Consider the following 20,250-nt stretch of genomic DNA (forward strand, 5'->3'; position numbering starts at 1 on the left):
TAAAAATATATTGCAAAAATAAAATAAAAACAAAAATATATGATAGGAGGAAAGACATACATAAGGAAAAAACAAAAAAATAAATAAATAAAATAAAAAACAGAATACGCCTGTGGCCAATTCTCTGTGAGGTATTTCAAGATCCATATATGGGAAATATAGACATTCACAGACAAACAGAAAAATACAAATTATATGCATATTTTATGAGTGGAGTCACTCAGCTTTTATCTATAGTATCTTTGTATAGCAAAGGGCCTTGAAAGGCAGAGGTGATATCTCCCCTTAGGACAATGGGTTTAGGGTTTTTTGCTGTTTGTTGTTGTTACTGAGGGGTTTTTTTTGTTTTTTGTTTTTGTTTTTTTGTGGGTTTTTTTTTTGCTGTTTGTTATTTTTGTTTACTGCTCAGTATAATAAAGATAAAATTTTACTCTGGGACAAAAGTCGGGTAGCTTTGCATAAAGTCCACCATAAAAGTTCTGGATTCTTTAAGCTTGGGATTCCTGAGCTGTGTTGCAAACCCACTTTGTACACAGCATCCACCTGGGCTGCTTATATCACCAAGCGGACTTGGGTGGCAAGAGGGGCTGACAAGGAATGTGAAACACGCTTCCTCATATGCCATAAGTGATAAAGTCCTTAGTCTTTGACGTAGGAGTCTTGTGTCTCCTACCAGCATCCTTGAAGCTATAGCAGGCTAACTTGTTAGCTTGCAAGTACGAGAAATCTCAGACCCTTCCCAGTTCTTGACACTAGAGATGGAATGAGGGTAAGAGAGATGCTCTGGGCCTGAACTTTAAGGAGGCTTTCATTCCGGATATTGCTTGGGCCTTATCTGCAGACACCTTTCTTACCTCTAGTCCTGGCCTTGCTTGACATCTTGGGTAATAAGTATCTAAATAAGTATTTTACTCATCTTATAGATAAATTTTATAGATGTTTTTAGCCCCAGTTTTGTCTCCATCCAAATCACATTTTCCAATATGTATTCATGCATGAAGTGTTTGCAGGTATGGGGAGTCTGAAGTGTCAGTGGTACCAAGTGCTATTAAAGAGAAACAGAATTGTACGATAGAAAATATAAAACAAGCTTTCTAACTGTTGGGCAGAGAGCAGACATTGTCATCTGTGATACCATTTTGACTTCGGAGATCAGGATGCACAGCTCCCCTTGTACCACAAACAAATCACAGTCTAATGACCTCTGCTGCCCAGCCATACATAGAAGACACCAGAACTCCCTTTGGAGTTTTCTAAGTTAAAGAGATATCCACACTATAGAAAATTGGTTGCTATGAAAGAATAACTCAGTCTGAGCTAAAATGCTTTGCAGACCATGAAGGAAAGTGGCAGAGCTGTAAACACTAATGGACCTTGTAAACAGTGGTTTCAGACATTATATCTAACCACTGTGGCAGATGAGTCACATTTTTTTTTGCCTTTAGTGTCAGATGCACCCACTAGGAAAAAACATCCCTGGCAGCTTCATTGAATGCTAATGATAAATTTTATGGAATATGAGAGGAAAGGGGATGCCGGGGAGACTTAAAATGATACTTTCATTCAGACTACTGAAAATTTAAAAATCTCTCCTAAATGAGGTGCTTAACTCTCTATTAGAAAGGTTAATTTGGGATGTTTACATGAAAAACCTGATATCCATTAATAGATACTAACATTAGAATTGGATGTGGTTCCATTTGATAACATAGAAGGATGGGAATAAGGAGGGCAGACAAGGTCAAATTTAAATATTGAAGTAAATGGTTTATCCTACAAAATTAAAAGATATACTAAGTCATGTCTACGGGTCCTGAAATCCCAGCCTTGGAATGATGAAAATTATCCTATATTTAATTTTAATTAGATGATATAGCAAGCATTAAGAAGGCAAGATCCATATACATGAATGTTGATGTTTACATACATATAAATTATATATATGTGTGTGTGTGTGTGCGCGTGTGTGCACACACACGTGCGTGTGTGTGTCTACAGACACATATACAAGTAGCACAGCCACACCATGGTAAGTCCTATTAAGGCAACATTCTATAAAGAAGGCTACATACTTTGTTTGTTGGTCTTGGAGCCCAGCACCTTTACTGAGATCATTAGGTAAAATCCATTCACTCCCAACTTTGTCTATATCAATCCAAAAGTATTTAAAAAATTACCTAGACCTGAGTGGCTTAGTCTGTTAAGTGTAGGACTCTTGATTTCTGCTCAGGTCATGATCTCTCTATGAGTTCCAGTCCCACGTCAGGCTCAGCACTGACAGTGTGGAACCTCCTTGGGATTCTCTCTCCCTCTCTCTCTACCCCTCCCCTGCTCATGTTCTCACCCTGTCTCTAAATAAATAAATAAAACTTTAAAAAAATTACCTAGAAGGGTTTTTTAACTTAGAACCTTATAAAACAATAGAAGACTTAATGAAGAATGATTGATATGGTAAAAGACTTATTTATATTCAATTTTGCTGATCAGTTAACTTTTACACTGACACTGAATTACCTTAGGCAAGTTACTTAACATCTCTTAGCTTCAGTATTCTCCTGAGGACCATAATAGGAAAGAACACTTTACATTATTGTGGATTAGATGTAGACAAATAAAGTGCTTGGCGTGTACCTAGCATTTAAAAATGTTAGCTATTGGGGCTCTTGGGTGGCTTAGTTGATTAAGAGTCCAACTCCTGCTCAGGTCGTGATCTCACGGTCTGTGAGTTGGAGCCCCACATCCGGCTCTGTGCTGACAGCTCAGAGCCTGGAGCCTGCTGCAGATTCTTTGTATCCCTCCCTCTCTGCCCCTCCCTGGCTTGTGGGGTGTGTGTGTGTGTGTGTGTGTGTGTGTGTGTGTGTGTGTCTGTCAAAAATAAACAAAAAAATTTTTTTTATGTTATTATTTTTTTATCATGCATATCATGGCAAATACACTTTTTCCTCACTGAGAATTGGTAGAAACCATTAGCTGTGTATGATGCTAAGCATCCGATCTACAATTCTCTTCTGATCCCTGGCTCTGCTTACCATCCTCAGAGTCTCTCACAATATTCCTACTCTGCCCTTCATGGGGGTCAGATGCCTCCCAGGACCGGGGATGAGAATTCTCAGATGTTATCCACAATATCTCAAAAGTTCACATTTCAATATCCAAGTCTTTGTCTAGCCTGGTAAATGATCTTCAAACTCTCCTCCAAAGTGCCCCTCTGAATGCCTGCTAAGGATTACTCATGTCCCCGAAAATGGCTTCTCTCTGGATATGTGCATCCTGCAGCTAGCTGCCTGTTCCTCTCTGAGGACTGCATGCCCAACACCTCTCTCTGCTGCCAAATCTGCGTCCTGTGCTCTGCTCTGCTGCAGGGGTGGGGGGGGACCTAATTCCATGGCATTTCCAGTAGGAAGAATCACCTCCGCGTTTAGTCTTGTTAAAAAGAATACCCCATTGTGTTGCGTGTAAACCTTGATGACTCCTGTTTGGCTCCATTGAACATCAACCTGCCTGGCAACAGCAGCCTAGAGAGCTTGCTTTTTATGAATTTCATCCCTGATATTTTGTGTACTGTAAAATACTTGAGACAGAAAAAAAAAAAGACTGATTTTATAGAAACACACCTTGGTGGGGGGGGGGGTTATGGTTACAGATACAGTGGTATCTCCCAAGTCCTCACAGCAAACACATAGTGCTTCCTATATGCCATGAATTGTCCTAAGTATTTTACATATAAGCATCTACTTAATCCTCAATGGCAAGACTATGAGATAGAAACTAGCATTATCACCATCTTATAGGTGAGGAATTTTAGGCCCAGAAGGGTTAATAGGTACCCATGGACACAGGTAGTGGAGAGCTGAGAGGGATTCTGCTCAGAAGTGGTGCTCTGCTCCCTTTCAAATGGTACTGTTTAAAGGAGAGATTACACATGACCATTACAAATTGGCCGTTCTCTAACTTTGAAATTTTAATCATTGACATTTATGCAGTTTTATCCACAAGAAGAGAAAAAAACTATTTAAAATTGGCAAAAGAAACATTTTGGGCACTTAACTTCAGAAATAACCAACCAGAAATAAAGTCGATTGTCTTTTAGCAGCTTCCTGAAAACAAAAGTAAATATAAGAGGCAAAAGATTACAAAACCAGACCGGCAGTACATTTTATAGATTCCCTTTGCAGAAGAAAAAAAAAATGCAGAATAAATAGCTAGTTCATGAAACGTTCTTGGAGAATTATGAGTATCTTTAGAAGTAGCTGCAACATAAGTCAACTGTGAATGTCTTGATTAATACTGCCATCTAATGCCTGATGGAGAAATCCAAATTTAGTTTGGACTGAATACATCCTACTGCTGTCCTCCAAAATTACTAACAGAAACAGCAGCACAAATTGTATTATCAACCAGGACCTATTAATTTTATCAATCATTTTGAGATAAATTCTAGAAAGCAAGGAGGGCTCAGTCTCTTTAAAATTACAGCCTAGGAGCACCTGGGTGGCTCAGTCAGTCAAGCATCAGACTTCAGCTCAGCTCATGATCTCATGGTTCGTGAGTTTGAGCCCCGCATCAGGCTCTGTGCTGACAGCTCAGAGCCTGGAGCCTGCTTCAGATTCTGTGTCTCCCTTGCTCTCTGCCCCTCCCCCGCTCATACTCGGGAGTTCTCGCGCGCTCTCCCTCTCTCTCAAACACAAATAAAACATCAAAAAATAAAAAATAAAAAAAAATACAGTCCAGCTTCAGGCACCTTTCATATTCAGGCTCATTGTAAAACTGATTTCATTGTGGCCTCCCATAGTGGATAAGACAAAAGATCACAAAGTAGCAACAGTAAAATCATGTTGATATAATCAGTATCTGTTCTAGTTTCAATTTAAATCTGTTTAGTTTTTCAGATTTTTTCCCCCTCTTCTTTTTGAAAAGTGTATCAATAAAACATTTCTTCCCTTGGATACAACATTTCTTTAGAAATATACCAAAAGAAAATGCAGAAGTTAAGCCAAAAGTATGAAGGTAAAACAAAGTAGTGAATGCATAAAGAGAGGTGCGTGCAGTCTGTGTGCACATTCACAGATATGTATTAACGTAAATGTATTTTTTTCCCATTTTTAACTCCCCTGGATGATTTCCCAATACTTGATTGAAAATTATTTCTGGATACAAGTATTGGGTGATCTTGGATTAACAAATGTTAGCTAGGATATTAGAGATAAAAAGGAAAAATTACTCATTGTAATTTATATATTTGTAGTTTAAAGAATCTTGACTCATCCTTAAAAGCTCCTCTAGTTTTTTTACATGTTTATTTCATCTTTACTTAAATTTCAAATATTCTATGTATTACTGCATTTTTATCATCAAAATCTTGGTTCATGATGTTCTCTTAATGAGACTGATGGGTTGATCAGTTTCACATGGACCAGCTCCCACTGAGTGGCCTGAAACATGGCTCCACCAAGAACCCATGGGGCATATGGAAGGACGGCTTGAGTATTTCACTGGGCAGAACTTCAGGGAGAGAAGAAATGGTGCCTCGGTGGGCTGTAAGCATGCCGTGGTTTACCCACCTACCATCTCCCTCCCCTTGCCTTCAGCTCTTCTCCCTTGCTGCCCTGCTAAGGCTAACAAGAAAATTATGGTCACTGCTTGCAAAGGACAGAAAATCTTCCAGGGCTAGAACATTATCTGGATATAGACTAATTCCACCTTACAACATTTACACAAGTATCTGGGGAAAAGAGGAAAATATGGTACCTATGCAGTTCCAAACCAGTTGTTTTGTTTTTTTGTTTTAAAAAGAGGTGGCTTACTGTTAAAAGTGATTCTAAAAAGTAATAAAATATTGTCAAATCTATAACTAAGTAGCTATTTTCAGAATAGCAAGTGGTTTGAGTACAGTCAACCTGTACTGTTCAAATCAGTTTGTGGTTGGCTTGGCTGAAATCGCTTATTGGGGTACTTGGAATTGAGCACAAAGGAAAGGAAATAGCTTGACCTGACATTAATTAATATAATGTTGCTGGGAGCAATTTAGCTTACTAGATGCAAGACCAAAATTCTTTGAGATTTAACCTTCTGGTATGAAGTACTTCTAAGCAATTTTTAGCAGCTCCATGTGGAATTCTCCAAATGCAGAACTAACATTATTAGAATAATGCCTAGGACCAAGAACAGGAGAGAGGCAGACATTCATCCTGACAGAGATAAATAACAGGCAAAGTAAATTATTAGTTGGATACTTGGTATACATGAACTAAACCATCTCTCTTATATTTATACACAAAGCATAGTGCAAAAGGAAAAACAACTGCACTGGAATCCACTCAAATGAGGACAATAGTAGTTACTAGGGAAAAATTATTTTGATTGTATCATTAAATTTAAAGCATTCACTTTAGGCACTGAACACAGCCCTCCAGTGGGCCTTTTATCACAGGCTTAGTGTGAAGGGTGAAAACAAAACAAAACAAAAAACAAAAAAAACTTGCAAACTTGCAAGCTAATGTTTTTAGCATTTGAGGTTCTCCTCACTTTGTGGTTAGAATATTGAAAATAGACGCTCAGGAAAAAAAATCATCATTGCATTCCTCAAAACAGCTTCAAAAATAATATGGAAATGTGAGAAAGAATAAAGGGAGGGGAAACCCACTTGTGCTGATTTTCTGCCTGTTCAGGTTAGTGAATTGTATTGGCATTAGGGACTGTGAAGTCCCATTCTCTCTCTAGACTTCATGAAAAAAAACAAAATAGAGGTCACTTGAAAAGTGTAGGTCATTTACCACAAACTGAAGTGAACATTAAAGTTTTACCAAAGTAATGATTGTCCATGTTTGGGAAAGTTACCTCTTGTTGCCTTGATTTTTCACCCTCAAAAGACAGAGATATCCATCCAGTGATTAAAGTTAACCATTTGTGTAGTGGTCTCTAATCTTCTTAATTCTTGTTGTTACATATACCTTTGATAATCTGAGGTACACCCTGAAAAAATCTACAAATTCGTCCCTTTAGTTCTGTATGTTTCAGTGATAACCAGAGGCTTTCTTCAGTTTAATAATATGATAAAATATAACATAATGACTAAGAGCAATTCTGGAACAAAGTTTGGATGGTTTGGGGCCACTGTACACAGCCCCGTGTAGATTACAAGATAAATGGCATCCTGGCCCTAAGGGTGTTCAAATCCTGGCACCACGTTTCATAAGCTCCATGACTTTGATCAAGTTCTTGGTCTCAGTTTGCTCATCTTAAACCCAATATCACTGTTTTGAGCATTATCAAGATTAACGCATATAAAATTATTTTTATAAAAAGGAGCCTGATACATAGTAAGCACATAGTAAATTTAAGCTGTAATCATTATGTTCAAATAGAAACTAGTAAAATCTTATAGAATTGACATGTAGAGCTGTTTCTCTAGTCTATCACTGCCAACCTCTTGGACATTTGTTTCTACCTGGTTGTACAGTGCACATATTATTTCCTGTTCCCTCTCCCTTCGAATATTCTATTTTCCCATAGGTCTTTTCATCCTCATAAGCTCCTACTCAGTGTTTAATACCCAACTCAAATATCTTCTACTGAAATGAATTCTCCAATTCCATTAGAGTTAGCTGTTCCTTTTCTGCATTTATAGCATATATTAATCTTTATGAAGTAGTTCATCACATTATACTGAAATTTTAAATCTACCTTTTTACTTTTTTAGATTGTGACTTATTTATATTTCTGTTCCCAAGAAAAGATTGGCAATAATCAAATGTTTGACAACAGATGGATGGATAGATGGAAATAAGAAAGGGAAGGAGGGAGTAAAGGGGAGAGAAAGAAAAGAAGGTAGTCTGATTGCATAGGCTACTTCAAATCAAAACTAGATCAAAGTAAACCCAATATCTTCCCCTCACCTCAGAATCTCCCTTGTAGTTCTCTGAATTTTTTCAATGTTGTCACTATCTCCTACTTCCGGGCTCAAAACGTTAGTCTTCTTTTACTCTTTCCTCCTTAATCCCTTTATAAAGTTAACCAGTTAGAAACCCATCCCATCTTTCTCCACAGAAAGTCTAAATCTGTCCATCTCTTGTTATTCCTTTTGCACTAGTGTTTAGAATTTGCACTGAAACTATTTTCAGACCTTCCTAATTAGTCTCCAATATTCAGTCTCATCTATTCTCTCCCTACTGAAAAATTAATTTTCCTAGAGAAAAACTAATCATATCATTTTCTTGCTAGAAAACCTCTGAGGGCTCCCCAATGCCTGACATTCATCATGGTGCAAAGTGTGACCCCAGATGATTTTTGATCCTATACTCTTGTCACATTTCTTTTACTCCATACCTTTGTCTTCTCACTGCACACCACATCTTTGTTCATGGTCATCCTATTCTTCTCCAATGCTTCTCCTTTTATTAACTCATATAAGTCTTTTGATTAATACCATTTGATTTATCTAAGTTCTAAGACCAATGATTCTTAGTCTGTTGAGTACCAGAAATCATTTCAATGTTTTAAAAACTAAATGTTGAAGATCTCCAGCTCTGTCAGGAATGGTGAAGGGTCTAAGATTTTCACCTACTTACAAGCTAATTCGTTAGCCTGTTACTGCAGCATGGATGCTGTTGGAAGACCAGAGAGTCCTAGACCAGAGACAAAGGACGTTTTCATTCTGGTAGCACAAGAAAAAGCATGAGCATCAGCATGTATGTGTTCTTAGCCTTTGTCCCCAGTCTCACCAGGGCAATGTTCCAGGTCCAGATAGATGTTACCTATGCAGTGGGTTTGCTTCACAAGTGAGAATCCCAGGGACAAGGCCCAGCATTATTTTCAAGTAAGCAGCAAACATTGCAGCAAGTAACAAACAGCTAGTCCTCCTTCCTCCAGGGAGCGTGGAGTTATAAGGAAGTCAGGGTGTGATTCTCTTGACCAACTAATTGCCTGTATAATTAACTACAGAAATAGCTCAGGACTAGAAAATGGTTAAGTCTTGCAGTCTGACACACTCAGCCCTGTGCAGGAATATATTCAGGATCCATGATGGACTGTCCTTCTTAATGATTCTGAGTAACAAACTTCATGACAAAAAAACAAGTATACATTCATGAATTTTTATTTTGTTAGTCATAAGAGTTATCTCACTACATTTAAAAAATAACTATCCATTGGGACACCTGGGTGGCTTAGTCAGTTAAGCATCCCACTCTTGATTTCAGCTCAGGTCATGATATACAGGTTCATGAGGTCAGGCCTCATGTCAGACTCTGCTCTAACAGCATGGATTCTCGGGATTCTCTCTCTCAAAATAAATAAATAAACATAAAAAAATAATTATACATTTAATTTCTAAAGTGTGTTACTCAATCTACAAATAATGCAACTTGCATTTCTGTGGTTGTTGGAGGTCTATAATATAAATAACTTGGAAACCATTAATTTTTATTATAAAGCTATTTGAGGGCTCAGACCACATTTTGCTGTCTTTTTGTTTCCCATGGCCTACCACAATGTTTTGTTTATATTAGCTATTTAATAAATATTTTTAAAGGAGAAAATGAAGTAGAATTTGCCAGTAAATTAGAGTTGAAAACTGTAGAGATGAGTTGCTCTAAACAATATCTGTGAAGACTGTTGATTTTGAAAATAATATGAGACCAAGACTAGCTGTGTGCAGATCCAGGATTTGGGGAGGTAGATTCATGTATGAGTTTCTAAGCTAGCAAGAAAAATCCAAAAAGAGGAGAGGAAGGGTTTAAAGCTGCATGCCCACTGACTTCATAGAAATTAGTACAATAGTTAATATTCCACCCCCTGGTTACTGAATTCCAGAGAAGTGTCAAATTTATGATACTGAATTGTATTTACCTCTAATCAAGGTCGATTGTAAGGTCTTGGAAGAGGGTAGGAACATGCCTTATTTGCCTTTGTATTCTCTACATACTCAAGCTTAGGGCGTTCACATACTTTCCCTCACTGGTTTGTCCCAACAGCTCCTAGCAGCGGGTATCATTATTGCCATTATTCAATCATGGAACTGAGGCCCAGTGAATTACGTGACTTAACCAAAGTCTCAGAACTGGTAAGCGATGTTGTTGGGACCAGACTTTTACTCACTACAGGTAATGGGTTTCAGCTGCCCAGATTCAAATCCTATTACTGTCTGTGTGACTCTTCTAAGTGTCCCAGTTTCATCATCTATAAAATGGAAATAATAATAGTACTTCTGGTGTTTTTTTGAGTTCCTAAAACAACTTCAGACTTTGAACACTGACTAGATATAGTTAAATGCTTAATAAACCTATGAATTATTGTGATGTCTATAAATGCCATGCTCCAGACCTTATATAGTAGCAGTTTCAATCACAAAATGTTTTAAAGATAATGTTTGAGAATTATCCAGGATATCACATACTTTTATTTTTATACCTTTGTCCTGATGACATATCCTAGTAAGATTGATAGTAAATAGCTGGTCTGACAATAAAGTACTTCCGTGTTTAATTTTTCATTTTTATGTTCTTAGTTTGTCTACCAAGTCTTTGGTCAGAGTGTGTGTTTTGTTTTGTTTTGATTTTATTTGTTTTGTTTTGTTTTTGTCATAGCCCTAGATACAACATATAAGTAATAAAGCTCCCAATTTGTTATTTTTACATTATGAATGGTTTAAAATGGAAAAATCAAAATTTGAGTGGATGTTTAAGACTTGACTGTATTTTTCTTTGGTATGTAATAGAATTCATGCCAAACATGTTAAAAGTCCTAAGGAATAACATTCAATAGCCAATGAAAGTTACTTCCAGTGGGTAACTATCTAGTAAAAGCACCATGACAGAGCTCAAATGGTAGTAGAATATTATTCAAAAGGGACACCTGGCTGGCTCAGTTGATTAAACATCCAACTTCAGCTCAGGTCATGATCTCGCAGCTCTTGATTTCAAGTCCCACGTCAGGCTCCATGCTGACAGCCCAAAGCCTGGATCCTGCCACAGATTCTGTGTCTCCCTCTCTCTTTGCCCCTCCCTCACTCATGCTGTGCCTCTCTCTCTCTCAAAAGTAAATAAACATAAAAAAAATTTTTTAAAGAGTATTATTCAGAAGACCTAAATTCTAGTTTAAGTCATTCTCCTAACACATTGTGTGTTATTTAACACACACTACCTCTCAGCCTCCTCATTTGCAAAAATAAGGGCAGGGATAACCTCTGTGGTGGATGTCACTGGGGCTTCACTGTGGTAGACAGCAAAAAATGGCCACATGCTCTTTATTTTTTAGTTCCTTCCATCAAGAGGTTGAGTCTATTTCCTAAATTCCTTGAATCTGGACTGGCCCTATGACTTCCTTTGACTAACAGAATTTGTCAGAATGTCTTTGCGCATTTCCCAAGCCTAGGTCTCAAGAGGCTGTGCATCTTCCACTCTTGAACTGAGACCTCTTCCTCCACCATGCAAGCCAGTCTAAGCTATCTTGTTACATCAGGGTTGGCAGACTATTTCTGTAAAGAGCCAAATGGTAAATTTTTTAGACTTTGAGATGATATAGTCTCTGTCAAGACTACTCAGGTCTGCCATTTTAGTAGTAAAGGAGACATAGACAATACATAAACCAATGAGTGTATCTGTACTCCAATAAAGCTTTATTCACAAAAACAAGCAGCAAACTAGATTTGCAGTTGGCAGGTCCATGGGGTAGATAATAAGAAATTATATGAAGAGAGGCCACAGTCACCCCAGCAGTCCCAGCCATACAGGCTGAGGCCCCAGATGTGAGTGAGCCCAACTGAGAACATCTGGGACCTCCTAATACCTAAAAGATTGTCCAGTTGAGCCCCTATCAAATGATCAGCCTAAAGAAATGTGAAACATCACAAATCTCTGCAGTGTTGGGGTGCCTGGGTGGCTCTGTTGGTTAAGTGGCCGACTTCGGCACTGGTCATGATCTACATTTCATGGGTTCAAGCCCCGCATCGGGCTCTGTGCTGACGGCTGAGAGCCTAGAGCCTGCTTCGGATTCTCTATCTCCCTCTCTCTCTGCCCCTCCCCCACTCCTGCTTTGTCTGTCTGTCTCTCTCTCTCTCTCTCTCTCTCAAAATTAAATAAACATTTTAAAAAATTTTTACAAATCTCTGCCGTGTTAAGCCAGTAAGTGCTTTGTTACACCACAAAAACAAAATGATGCACACGTTTTAATTTTCTTTATCAGTCCTGAGTGCCCATTCTCCAGCTGCTTTGAGCTTGCTGACGGCTCAGAGCTGCCCCTACTCTGAAGAATTGCCTTGCCAGGGAGATTCCACCTGCCCCTGGGGCAGCGCACAATAAATTACCGATGGCGAGTACAGCCAACTTCCTGCCTCATGGTGGGGCCAACTCTGTGCTCCAATTCCAGCTTCCACAAGGCTCCCTCTGAGAACAGGCTGAAGCTGGTTTGCATCTGAAATCTTGCTTAGCTTGCTTAAAAGCTCTATCTTCCGTCCCTTACTCCCCTTCTCCTGCAAGAATCCCTGCAATAAACCACTTACAAAAATCACCATCTGACTATGTGCTCTTAGGAAACCTGACTAAGATAACTTCCAGGAATCCCTTTGTTAGCAGTCATAATCAAAATGCAGTCCAGGATAAAAGACTTAAATGCAAATGGTTAGGCCTTTAAGAAATAGCAAAAAGACCCCTTCCTCTTCTTTTCAAGCCAGGCTGAGCCATCTTGATAGATCAGGGTCAGCAACCATTTTCTATAGAGAACCAGAGGGTAAATATTTTAGGCTTTGGAGATCATATTGTCTTTATCACAACGTTGTCAACTCTGCCAAGTTAGTAATAAAGCAGACATAGACAATAGATAAATGATCCAATCACTGGGAGTGTGATCTACTAGCCCTCAGATGCCTTGTCTAAATCTAGAAGTGCAAGTAAGGGAATGGGAACTGAAAGTAGAATTTCTTGAAATAAAATCAATTCTGGTCTTTCTACTCTACTTAATATCATCTTCTTAAAATTAGTGAAGTCAACTAAATTTTAACATAGATATATTGCTCTCCCCAAACCTGTCCTATTGAACATTGTCCCCAACTCCTAGATAACAGTAGTCCCAAATCCTGTTTTCTGTAGTCACTTACCTTTCACTCACAGAGAAGAAAAACAAACTGATCCACCACATCATGGGAAAATGGAGACTATTAATGAATTTATGCACATAAATTACATTGAGATTACCAGATGAAAGGTAATTTATAAATACAATATACCTATCATCATTATTATGCAGACAGCATTCTGAGTATTTTGAGCCAAAAAAAAAAAAAAAAAAAAAAGGAGAGAGAGAGAGAGAAGGAAAGAAAAATGTCCATCAGCAGGTTCCCTGCAAACTGGGAATTGGGTAGCTGGCAAAAGGAGAGATCTGAAGGAAATCTAAAGAAAAAGTAATGACAGCAGCAGGGTTTCCCTTTAAAAGAAGAGAAATAAGGAATTGTCAAAGAGGAAATGTTAATAACTAGCAGAGTGAAGTATGTGGAAAGAATGTGTAAGAGATGTGAGATAGAAACAGAAAGAAAGACTAAATCTAGAGGCTAGAAAAAATAATATATAAGAGAAGGAAACTGCATTTATCGGAACAGATGAAGATGATTCTCCCATGTTTTTATGTCTCCTAGAGATTGAAATACTCAGAAAGAGTGTAGTGAAGAATAAAATCGGGGACACCCTGAGAAGCATAGAGTGGAATTTATATGTTCTTGGACATTGCACAATTAAAAAAATAAAAATTTAAAGTAGTATCTTCATTTTAAAATGCCATCATTTCAATTGCTTTTTTTCTTCATCATAATTACCATCCAAACCAAAACAATTCTGTCACACTTGCTTTCCGAAAGGAAAGAAGAAAGAAGGAACAGAGTGTACCTCAAAATACAGACTTCTTTTTGAGACATTGAGTATGTTATCCAAATTTTCTTTTTTTTTTTAATTTTTTAAATGTTTATTTATTTATTTTGAGAGAGAGAAAGAGTGTGTGTGTGTGTGCGTGTGCGTGTGCGTGTGTGTGTGTGTGTGAACAGGGGAGGGGCAGAGAGAGAGGGAAAGAAAGAATCGCAAGCAGGATCCACGCCATCAGTGCAGAGCCCAACTCAGGGCTTGAAATCATGAACTATGAGATCATGTCCAGAGCCAAAATCAGGAGTTGGATGCTCAACCACTGAGCCACCCAGGCACCCTTATCTCTTGTCATCCAAACTTTCTACATTTCAGTTTCCTCATCTGTAAATGAGAAGATCAGGAAATGTTTTGAAATTCAATACTCTTAGGGAAAAAAACGCAGTTTCTATTACATGAATACTAACTGGAGGAAACATTCTAAATGGCATTTTAAAGTCAAATTGCTATTTGTAACCTTAGAATACAACTTAGAAAAGCAATACTTTCTGCATTCCCTGAAATCATAAACTAAAAGTACTCAAGTAAGCTAATTTAGTACAGCTGGAAAGAGATCTAAGGATGTATGTTAATTTAATGACTGTTTAGTATAAGAAATTATAGCTTAAATAATTTATATGAATTTAGATATTCATTAAGGTTTTACAGCATTTCAAAATGAGTTATTTTAAGATCAAGAACTAAAAATACTGCCATTTTCCTTCACAGAAACCAGAGATAAATATATGGCAAAACATAAATAATCTAAAGATTACTTCATTTTAGGGCTTATGCAAACCAAGAGTTACAAAAAATAATAAAGCATTTTGAGTTAAGTGTGTGTGAATATTTACAGAGAATGAAAAAATATGCAAGATGGAAAAAAGAAACAACTAGATTCCCTGTGAAATTAGCAGGAAGGCTTAGGGAAGAGTTGCTATGGATAGGCTTGACTTAGTCATAATCAAGAGGAAGGACATAAAAAGGAGAATGGGGGTAAAGATGGCCAAAGAGAAGACACAGTTAGAAAGCAGTGTCCCAGAAGAGATGGAAGCAGTGAGAATCCTGTACTCACATGGAGAGGGATCATACTGGAAATGCAGAGAAACCGTGTTCCTCAGAGACGGGAGGGAAGAGAGAAGAGGAGGGCAAACGTAATTATTTGCCAAGGCGTTCACTTTTTCATGAACTCCAATTCTGGTCTCTTTGTCTGATTCTAAACCACTCCGTTTTAGCCACCAGCATGTGCTTCTGTTCAACTGCCTTTCTCTGTGCTGCACATTCTATGTTCATTTTGATAACCACCCTCTGGGTACTGGTACTTCACAGATCTAATTGGGTTCCATATTGGATTTCTGACCTGAGTTCCTCAGATTACCCTGAATATTCCCATCTGAGATGTCCTCTATTTTTCATTCTCCCGAAACTATCCATCTACATTCCCACTGTTATGACTATATAGTCGTCACAAAATGTTTAAATTGTCTAATCAAGATATTTGATATATGCTACCATCTAGATTGCTGTGATAAAGAACATACATATATAATCCCCTTCACTTTCAATGTGAACTATTTTCACTTAAATTGCTCACTACTTAGGCATCAATACATTATTTTATATATATTTAATTATGCATAATTATGTATGATTATATAATATACATATATGTGTATAATTGTATTAATAACAATGTTGAAAATTTATAATAAATTAGCATGTTATTAATACCAAAACTAAGCATGTTTAAAATTACTTTAGTGCCTGATTATCTTGCTTCTAGCTACTCAGAATTTTTCTATTAAATGCAAGATAGCATTCTCAATTTCCTATGATTATTTTGTTGCCAAATATTAACCTTTGTCATTTTAATCAAAGAATGAGAAGTACTTTTCTCATTAATAAAATGAATCACTATCATTTGGGAATCTGTTGAAACCTGTGTAAAAGATTTGGAAGCAAATGGACAGTAAAACATTATTTGGGTTATATGAAGAGTTTGCTTCTTGTTTAATCATCTTCTGAACCAATTTAGTTGTAACTGATGTCCTTATGAAATTAAAGTTTTAGTGGCATCTACATTCTTCCTTAGGGCATCTAGTAATCACTTAAAATTGGAATAATACGGAATGAAGCTTAACTAATGAATAAAGTTGCACTATTTTTCATATGTTTGCATTTAAATACTAGCGGACACTTCAGATGAAAAGAGCCTGGTTTAATTGGACTCTGTCATCTTTCTAATTTTACTGGCAATTTTTAAAAGAAAATGAAACACCTTAAAAGAAAAACAAAAGTCATTTAGTTTCCTTTGCATTGTTCAGTAATCTTTTTTTAATACTTTAATGAGAACATTTATGTCAAAATTTATATCTCCTGCATTTTAATCTCTTTACCTTATTAAATATACTCTCATTACTGATGTTAAACATAAAAATAAACCACAAATGACCTACAAATCAAATTTTAAAATAATATATAACTTCAAATGTTACAAATGCAGAAGAAATCTGTTAAAATCCTTGATTTCTGTGGCAAAAAGTAACATCTCTATGCTATTTTTACAAAGAAATAATGTTGATTCCTATATGTATATGTGCCCAGTGTATTGGGGTATATATGTGAATGCATCAAATGTAATATTATATGCCTATATCCCACTATTTTAATTAAACAATTATAATCATTCACTTATTTAATTACCATATATTAAATGCCTAGGATATACCAGGTACTATGCTGAAGAAAATAATCTGACATTTAAGATAACTAAATTTCTGGCATGACAAAGTCTGTTTTTATATGAAATTCATTGCCTTTGAATGCCTTCTGATGAAGAAAATTAATCTTAACATTTTAAGTTAACATATGCATGGTATAGTAGACCCAGTATAAGTTTTGACTACAGATTGACCTGGTTTCAAATAGTTGCATCACTTACTGGGTATGTGATTTATGTCAGCTACTGAAACTTTCCAAAGCCTCTGTTTTCTTATGTGCAAAATAAGAAAAATAGCATGTTGGGTTTTTGGGGGGTCATTGTTGCATGATTACACACACACACACACACACACACACACACAAACTCACACACCTTAGCATGATACCTAATACCTCCTAAATCCTACTCAATAGGCAGTTCTTATTAAATATCAATGCTGTGATTTAGGAAAGATCATGTACAGTGACACTGTATTAGTGTCTTGTTGCTGTACTAACAAATTACCGTAAACTTAGCAACGTCAACAATACAAATTTATGACTTTACAGTTTTGTAAATAATAAGTCCAACAGGTCTTACCAAGGCTAATATCAAAGGGACTGCATTCCTTTCTGGAGACTCTAGGAAAACATCTGTTTGCTTGCTCTCTATGCACAGTCAGAAAAGTTTCCCCACTTTCAATACTCATGTGATTGGATTGGACCCACACCGATAACCCAGGATAATCTTCCCCATCTCAAGGTCTGTAATCTTAATTACATTTGCAAAGTCCCTTTTGCCACATAAGGTAGCATGTTCACGGGTTCTGGGGATTAGAGCATCAACATCTTTAGAGAGTCATTAGTCTGCTGACTACAGGCACAATGGGACCAACTGGAAGGTGCCTGTATTGTGGCACAAATGGCAGGAACTCAAATGTAATTGCTGCTTATCTTGAACATTGCTGGCAATATGTCAGACAGTCCTAAAGAAGTTTTCCATTCTTCCCTTACCTAATTGAAAGCATGCTTAGAGAAAAGTCTTTTTTTTTTTAATTTTTTTTTTAACGTTTTATTTATTTTTGAGACAGAGAGAGACAGAGCATGAATGGAGGAGGGGCAGAGAGAGAGGGAGACACAGAATCGGAAGCAGGCTCCAGGCTCTGAGCCATCAGCCCAGAGCCCGATGCGGGGCTCAAACTCACAGACCGCGAGATCGTGACCTGAGCCGAAGTCGGACGTTTAACCAACTGAGCCACCCAGGCGCCCCGAGAAAAGTCTTTTAATTTAGAAGCAGTCATAACACTGACTACCTATAAGGGAATGGTATGCAAGAATGGTATGCAAATTTAAAAATTTAAAATAAGTCCACTTATGCTGAAATCCTTGGGCTCTCTACCTACATATCATAATCATTATATCCTATGGCTGCAACTGTCTGGACCTTTACTGTTTAACCATTTCATGCTTTCTGGAACTATCGTACTGTATGTTCTTCTGAACAGTCTTAGCAAGGTGACATGATGAGTTTGGCTAGCTTTATCTGTGTGAAGCAAACAGATGATTCCAAGTGGAACTACCTAAGTACTTTAGTAGTGCTGCTATCTCACGTTTTCTGTCTCATGAACAAAGATATAATAAGCAATTCAAGTAAATCATTTGTTCACTACATTTAATTATATAAAGGAAATAATATACTCACCATTTTAATAAGCATCGAAATCAAGTGGAAAATCCATCCGGCCTAGTCTTAAAATCAAAGAATTTAACACGACTTCATTAAAAGTTTACAGATATTTTTGGTATAACTACAAACCTCCAAACACTAAGTTAGGCACCAGAGCCTTGGTGGATAAAATCGTTATCTTCACTGCTCTCAGAGGGGGCGGAGCTATAATGAGAGTGGAAAATCTAGAGGCTCTACCATCCCAACCCCTCATTTAGGCATTAAGGGACTGAATTCCAAAAAGATTGATACTTGACTGGTTTCACCTTTGATGCATAATCCACCTTCATATCCACTAAAATAGAATTCATTAGCAAGATTGGATTTTTGAGATTAGAGGGGTCAGGGCTTTCAGCAGAACACGGACTCCAATTATCCTGTAATCCAATAAAGAAAGGTGGTAGGAAAGATACCAAGCATGTTAATATTATTAGAGAAACAGTAATAGAAACATCTAGGGCTCCCTCATCAAATATGCCAGGTTTTTATTCCAGTCCAGCATGTTAGCTTGTGATCTTCAGTGAAATGCTTGACCTTTCTAAACTGCACATACCTCATTTGCAAAGCATGGAGGCAATGTGGCATAGAGGGTAAGAACCCAGCCTTCTGGCTTCAGAATCACATGGGCTTGAATCTTGATTCCACCACCTTCAAACTGGGAGATCCTGGGCATATCACATCCTATAACATTAATCCCATTAATATGGGAATAATAATAATACCTGCTTCAAAGTTTTGTTATAAGAAGTAAATGGAGGATATAGAGCACCCGGGACAGGGTCTGAATAACAGCAGGCAGTCAATAGATACTAACCAGTGTTATTACACTTAAGAGTTTACAAATATGAAGATGAATGTTTCATGCAGATCACTTTCCCCATGAATGGCAGTGTTATGAATTTCTGCAATTTAATGATAATTCCAAATTTTAAAAGTTTCTATAACCATGAACCCTGGCATCATCTCCCAACAACTATATGGTTAATTTTTTGCCATTTTGCAAAGTGGGAATTTGACTGGAAAGATCCAAATGGTTCAGGATCATATATTAAAGTGGGAATGGAGAAGGAATTCAAACTCAGTGACCCTTAGCTCTCTATTCACTGCTTTACCTGTTAAATTATATCACCTTGGCAGGTTAACAGTACACCAGAAACATTTTCAAGGAAGAATATTTATATACACAACTCTTGGCACCATAAATATTTGTCTGAATTTATCCTGCTCCAGGCCAATCAACACCTTACGAAACTTGTGATTTAAAAGGCTAGGATTTTTATTCATGCAATATTACTGTAACGGAAAACAATTCAGTATCTCTAGCAGGAATGATTTTACAGGCATTAAGCAGGTGGCAGACTACATAAACTTTACCTTTCTTGGCATTTAAAGCAACTAATATAGTTTTAAAGCATGTACATTTTTGTGTCATTTAAATAGTGAAACTATTAATGATAAACAGGGTTTGGAAGAAATGCGAATTTGAGGCATTTGTTTACATCAAGTTAGGTACATATAAACTTTGATAAATGCTAATGGGAGCTACCAACATGCATTCCTGTCATAGCAATGGAAGAACATTCTGTACAATTCCAAATAACCCCTTTAACCTTGTGAAAAATGAATGAAGAACTGGGGTGTGTAAAGCACTAAAGCATAATAAGACCAAAAATAAGTGAGCTTATTCCAGTTCATCTTCAAGCTAAATAGTAAGAAATAATTCCAAACAAGTACATTTCATGAGGTTTATACTTTCATGGCACTTTCCTTCTGAACTAGTCCATAAAGAACACCCTTATTTTTTACTACGTATTTCTCTATAACAACTGTCTGGCTTCCTTCCTTATCTTATGTACTTTCATAATACCATATTGAATTAGAAATATAATTAGGAAGTATCTACTAATCTATTCTCCTAGTATGTATTTAATAGCAGGTGCCATT

This window comes from Panthera uncia (assembly GCF_023721935.1).
Source record: "Panthera uncia isolate 11264 chromosome A1 unlocalized genomic scaffold, Puncia_PCG_1.0 HiC_scaffold_16, whole genome shotgun sequence".
Classification (NCBI taxonomy): Eukaryota; Metazoa; Chordata; class Mammalia; order Carnivora; family Felidae; genus Panthera; species Panthera uncia.